Genomic DNA, 6,432 nt, shown 5'->3' with positions numbered 1-6,432 from the left:
TATTGCTCATGCAAATTCCAAGTTTCTGGTAGACAGAGTAGACAAAGTTGCTGTATCTGTGTTGCTCAATCCCAGCAAGCCAACACTAAAATTAAGAGGGAGGGGATAATCCCAGCAAGCCTGTACCTTTAGTTCCACAGAAATTCAGGTTGTTTGTGCTTTCTGGCTGTGAGGCTGGGACCCAAGTTGTTCAGCTCACAATACTCTGGGTGCCTCCTACTGTCTTAAACTTGGCTTGCTGACTTCCTACCAACTTGAACTTGGCAGCTCCTCACCTTGACACTGGGAGCTGCTAGATGGAGCCATCTGGAAGCTGCTGAGTTTTGAGTCCAGTTGGTCCCTTTCCAAAGTGGCAACTGGCCAATTTTCCTCCCCTGGGGGCCATGTGAATTGGAAAAACTCATCAGCTACTGCAATCCATAATGTCCATTGCTCTGTTTCATTGGTATATTTTTCTTTGGAGGCCTCTGGGATCAAGCTACCCCTCCCATGCTGTGAGCTGTGGCTCAGGGAGGAAGTGCCACTTGCTACCTCTCTCTTCTGCATTGATGTACTTCTCTTTGCTCTCCCTGTGGGCTCCAACTCTCCTTTCAAATCCTTGCTGGGTCCTGAAGACCCACTTCCCTCTGTCTTCTCTTCTCCATGTCACTATATCTCAGTAAGGACTCTAAATCTCTATGAGACTGTTTCTCTGCTGCTCACCACTCCACCATCATCCTGGAACAAGTTCTCAAATTTTATTCATATCTTCTATGAGTATTTCTATATTGAGTCTTTATCATTTACAAAAATATTTGTTATTTCTTATTCAAGCATTTATTTGTTTGTTTGTTTGGGGACCTACACATTGAACCCAAGGCCTCATGTATGCTACACTAATGCTCTAAAATGGAGCTTACACCTCCATTCTCAATACCCTTTCTATTCAACCACAATATCCTTTTATGTTTCCAGTTCTGAAGATTGAACCCAGAGCCTTGAGCATGCTAGGAAAGCACTCTACTAATTAAATTATATACCCATTGGGGGGGTGGCTGCCACTTGGCTCAATTCTTTAAGTGGCTGCTTCAACAAAGCAGTCAGGCTCAGGTTGCTGTGGTTTGATCCCCACAACTCAAGCCAGCCAAACCTGCCCTGAAGGCATTCGGAGCAAAAAATTCCTTAAATTATATACCCGTTGGTGGGTTTTAGAGGCAGCATCAATGGGGGCGGCAGTGACAGTGTGGCAGAGAAGCAGAAATAGGGGGAGGGAAAGCCTTTATTAATTCTAAACACACGGAGAGGACCGAGGGCAGAGAGATGGGTGGATCCTCTTACCCAAGCAGGGAGCCTGAGACTCTATGGACTTTTGCCAGGAGCGGAGCTTGATGGGCGGGTTTAGTGACATGTAAGGAGCTGATTGGAGGCTCCCTCATGTGGGCGGGAAAGGTCAAAGGAAGTTGTACCCAGGGCTGGAATGGGGAAAGAGGAGGAAATGGTCCTTGGGAAGGTAAGCTGTTGTTTTAAAGGCTTCAGCCATATTAGATGACCACCATAATAATTCAGCAATTCATACTAGGGCCATAACCTATCACCCATCTTCCTCAAGTTCTTTTGTGAGTTGCTTTAAAGTGTTTGTCAAGTAATCTTAACATCAGTAGCATCTTGTCATTGGAATCTGTTGGTTGTCTTTTATATTTCAAGGTGAAACTTTCATGGTTGTTCTATGCTGAGTAATTTGGGTTGTATCCTGGACATCTGGAATATGTTAGAAGACTGTGAGTCTCACTTAAATTCTATGGAGATTGCTGATATTTTTGTTTTAGCTGGCAATCAATATGATTAGATTCATAGTTCAAATTCCTAGCTATTAATGGCACATGAGGAAAACACCCAGTGGCCAAAACTGTGGGAAAGACTAGATTTAATTTTATCTAGGTACAGGCAGACTGAAATTGTTTCCTTTGCTTTTTTTTTCTAGTACTAGGAATTGAACTCAGGACCCTACACTTGCCATGCAGGAACTGTGCCACTGAGCTACATCCCTGGCCCAAGGCAGGCTAAAATTGGAGTGATATCAGCAAATATCTGGAGGAGAGGCTACGTATACATAGGGTTTGGGGTTCGAGATTGTGGTCCCAAGGGATCTAGATGAAAAGTTTCAGGTCAAATCTACAAGGAAAATCAGCACAGGTGTGCATATAAAGCTGGGTCTTCCGGCATCAGTGAGACTTCAGGTCCAGTCCTAAATTTCTTTGTGGCCATTAGTTCTATTTGCTGAGGGGCAGAATGGACTCCTGCTGTTTGTAGAGGGATCCCCATGTTTATTAGGAATGTATTGCTTGGATCAGGCCTGACACCAGCCACCTTGAGTGAGCAATAGTTCCACTGTCACTTCAGGTTTGGTCTTCCACAGTACCTTCTAGATCTTCCTCTGGTGTATCCTAGTCATTGGTCAGCCTGGAACCAAATAGTGATCTGTTCTAGTTCATTTTAGAGACTTTAATATATTAGTCAATAATACTTCTATGAATGCACAGCCATAGGATGAGCCTTTGGGTTCACTAGCACTTTTTTCATACTCTAAAACAGCTTTATTGACATGTAATTTTAATATCATAAACTTCACCTGTAAATTCATAGTTGTGCAACTGTCACCATGATTCAACTCTAGAACATTCCATCACCATGATAACATCCCCAGTGCCCACTAACAGTCACTGACCTTTCCCAACCCCAGCCTTTTTGTAGATTTGCTTCACCAAGGGCTTCCCTTTAAAACAAACATAGGTCCACATTTCTAGGGCCACAGCTCCAACAACTACAAAGTAAGGTTTTCCTCCCTCAGGGCTTTGGCTTCTATGATGTCTTGATTGGTCACTGCCTCTGCTAACATGAAATTTCTTAGGGGACTGGACATTATATCAAATAAAATATACAGGGATTTCCATATTCTCTCTGAGCATTCATTAGAGGGTTTACAGGGGTGTTTTGTTCTTCACAGTTCTTGGAATCAAACCAATGACCTCATTCATTTTAAGCAGACTCTGCCACCAAGCTACATTGCCAGCCTCAGGAGTTCTCTTTCCTGTTTTGCAAACCAAAGCTAAAGGGCATCTCCTACCCTCCTTCACTTCTGAATTTCAGTCTGCATTAAGTTCAACCTGGAAAACACTGGAGACAAAAGAAAGATCGATTCAGTATCATTTCAATGGTACTGCAAATTCTATTCTTCCACAGTTCTCCTGTTATTATATATTTTTCAGAGCCCTCAAATAACTGGCCCATGCATTTTGTCCACGTTTTATAGTGAATGAGATCGGTGAAGTTTGTTTCCCAGGCATGGTACAGCCACTGATATCTCTGTTCTGATATTTTCTTGTTTTTACAATTCAGGACAGCTTTCAGGGAGCTAGCCTATGTCTTTACAACTTTGTGTCTAGGGATGTATCAGAGTTGATGCCTAAATATGTCAAATTTTGTTTAACTTGGGAACACAATCAAACTTCAGGCTTTTTACAAACCTTAGCTGGCTTTGAGTTTTCATTGAGCTGTCTTTGTGTTCTTCTGTGAGCATATACTATCTCAGTAGGTCAAGGACAGGTGAATGGTTTGGGTCTGCTCGATCTCTTACCCTTGTATACAGTCTCTAAGATCTGCCCAAGATTCAGGGAGGCTTTATCCAGACCCCTACAGATAGCTTGCCTCCAAGGTCACCTTGTAAATTCCCAGCAGACCAGTGAATCACTTCCCCCAAACAGCCTGAAAGCTCAACATAAGGCACTGCTGGCCCCCTCCATGTGTTTGCTGCTGAGATTATTACTGATAGTGCTCTAAGTCATGTGAGCCACTTCTAACAGCAGCAGCAACATCACTAAAGCCTGTTCCCTAAGTCTGTGCTTCCCTGTCCTGGATGAACTATAGCACACATAGAGCTGGAGGAAAAATGGGAGCCATGCTAGGAAGAAAAAATATATCACAGACTACACCATTCTGAGCCACAGCTGAGTCATTTTGAAGAATTAAATAAACACTTCTCAGTTTGTAAGTTTTCTGGAATCCAAATTTACAGAGATACTTGTTTGCGACAGTTTTTGCCCCAGCTTTTGGAGTCTTTTTGGGGAGGAGATTTTGCCAACCTCCTTTCCTCACTGTACTAGAACCAGAATTACCTTAAATTGTCTACCAGCAAAAATAATAGAAGAGTATAACTCACCTGCCACCAGCTCCAAACTTAAACTTAAAATCAAGACAATCTCCAGGAGCACAGTTGCTTGACTGTTGACAGGCATCTTCAAAATGAAACATCTACTGCCTGCTTGCAGTGTGATAAAGAATCCACACTTATCCATCAAATATACTTTTTGAATACCATGCCCCACAATTTTCTTCTTTTGTATTCCAGAATTGAATTTCCATGACCTTTTACCCCCCTAGAAATCCAGCCATTTCCCCCAGTTAGGATACACAGGGCAAGAGCAAACTGCATAATCAGACTGACTATATCTACGGAAACATCTTCCATGTTATCATTTTCAGCCTGCCTATCAAGCAAGGTAAAGTTGTATGCCAGTGACACAGGTGTTAAGAGAGTAAAGTTCAAGGGGGGAAGCAGGTAAGAAAAAATGGGAAGAAAAAATGGATGTCAGACAGGAGGGAAGATATTTTTGCAGTACATGTTTGCAGTGCATAATGTTTGCATTCCTTCTGTGGAATCGGTACCTGTGTATAACACATCTTAATTCTCTCTCTCTCTCTCTCTCTCTCTCTCTCTCTCTCTCTCGATATCTTTTAAATTTTTTGTTTTATGTACAAAGAGTTCACATGGTCTCTTTCATTGAGCACATGTATGGCCTGGATAATCCATCGAAGGAAGATCACTTAGTCCAACTTGATGAAGCCGATATCCTTCGTGTACTGATGGAAACACTGGCGACACATGTTCAGCCCATATTTCCGGATCAGACCGTGTTGGCTCGAACTGATATGGCAAGAGCGAGAGCCCTGGCCGAATATCCTCAGGTGGCTCCAGTAGAGATGCTGGTGACCCATGTTGCTTCTAGAGGTACAAGGAGGCAAAAAGCCTTCTTTATCTCATTTACCTTCCTTCTTTTCCCCTCCTTCCATCTCTTGATCCCCTTCCCATTTGAGATAGAGCCAACTCCCTGCTTCTTCTTATAGTATTCTTTTATTTTGCTCTTTGAGAAACCATGTGATATTTAAACTTCCGTGTCTGACTTACTTTCCATAGCATTATGATCTTAAGGTGCATCCACTTTCCTACAAATGACTCCGTTTTATCTTTATAGCAGATTAATATGTCATTGTGTGTAAATGCCATATATTTTTATTCATTTATCTGTTGATGGACATATAGTTTCCTTCAACATTTGGCTGTTATGAATTGTGCTGCTGTACATATGGGTACCCACAGGCCACTGTGATATGTTGTTGTTAACTCTTGTCAAAAATATAAAAAAGGGCAGCAGCTAGGTCAAATGGAATTTCTCATTTTAGTGATTTGAGGATTCCAAATACCGATTTCCATAACAGTTGTGGTAGTTTACATTCCCACCAATAATGTTGAAGGGTTTCTTTTTCCTGCACTCTCACTAACATTTGTTATTGATTTATACCTTAATGAAAGTGATTTTTTTCTGGGGTGAGATGGAATCTTAGTGTTGTTTTAATTTTCATTTCTTTAATGCCCCCATGATTAACACTTTTTCATGCATTTATCGGCTGTTTATACTTCTTCTGAGAAGATAAATGTGTGTGTGTGTGTGTGTGTGTGTGTGTGTGTGTGTATTATAACCCTTTTAATTTTTTTCCTTGCCTACTTATTCTAGCTAATGTTTTGAGTATTTATGTTAAACCAGAATAGTGGTAATGGGCATCCTTATCTTGTTCTTAATTTTAGAGAGAAAACTTTCAGCTTTTCCATGTTTAATATGATGTTGGCATTACATTTGTCATAGACAGCTTTTATTAGATTGAGATATATACCTATTTCTTCAGTGTTTTTTTTAAACCATGAAATGATGTTGGATTTTGTCAAGGGCTTTTTTGCATCTATTGAGATGATTGTGTGATTTAAGTCTTTGCTTCTAGTTATATGATGTATTACATTTACTGCTTTGCATATGCTGGACCATCTTTCCATCGCTGGGATGAAGCCTACTTAGTCATGATACATGATCTTTTTGATGACTTGGTGCATTTTGTTTGCCAGTATTTTTTTTCTCCAAATTTTATTGATAAACAGATAGCAATGAGACAGTTTCAAGTCAAATCGGATGTACAGATTCAACAAATAACACACTGCATATATTCTTCTTAGTGGTTAATTGCTGTACAAGATGCAGACTTGAGATCCTATTTACAAACACTATTAGAACAAATCATTCTATTCATTAACAGAATGTAACTATATATCTATCCCAACCACTTTGA

General features: G+C 40.8%; 1 pseudogene; it reads right to left on the bottom strand.

Moving 5' to 3' along the window:
• Nucleotides 1-4,831: 4,831 nt before the first annotated feature.
• On the bottom strand, nucleotides 4,832-5,031 carry LOC101561411 (annotated as a pseudogene).
• Between the last annotated feature and the right edge of the window lie 1,401 nt (nucleotides 5,032-6,432).

The sequence above is a fragment of the Octodon degus genome, unplaced genomic scaffold, assembly GCF_000260255.1.
Source record: "Octodon degus isolate 3935 unplaced genomic scaffold, OctDeg1.0 scaffold01277, whole genome shotgun sequence".
Classification (NCBI taxonomy): Eukaryota; Metazoa; Chordata; class Mammalia; order Rodentia; family Octodontidae; genus Octodon; species Octodon degus.
Note: the sequence above shows the minus strand (reverse complement) of the source record. Positions and strands in the feature narration are given on the sequence as shown.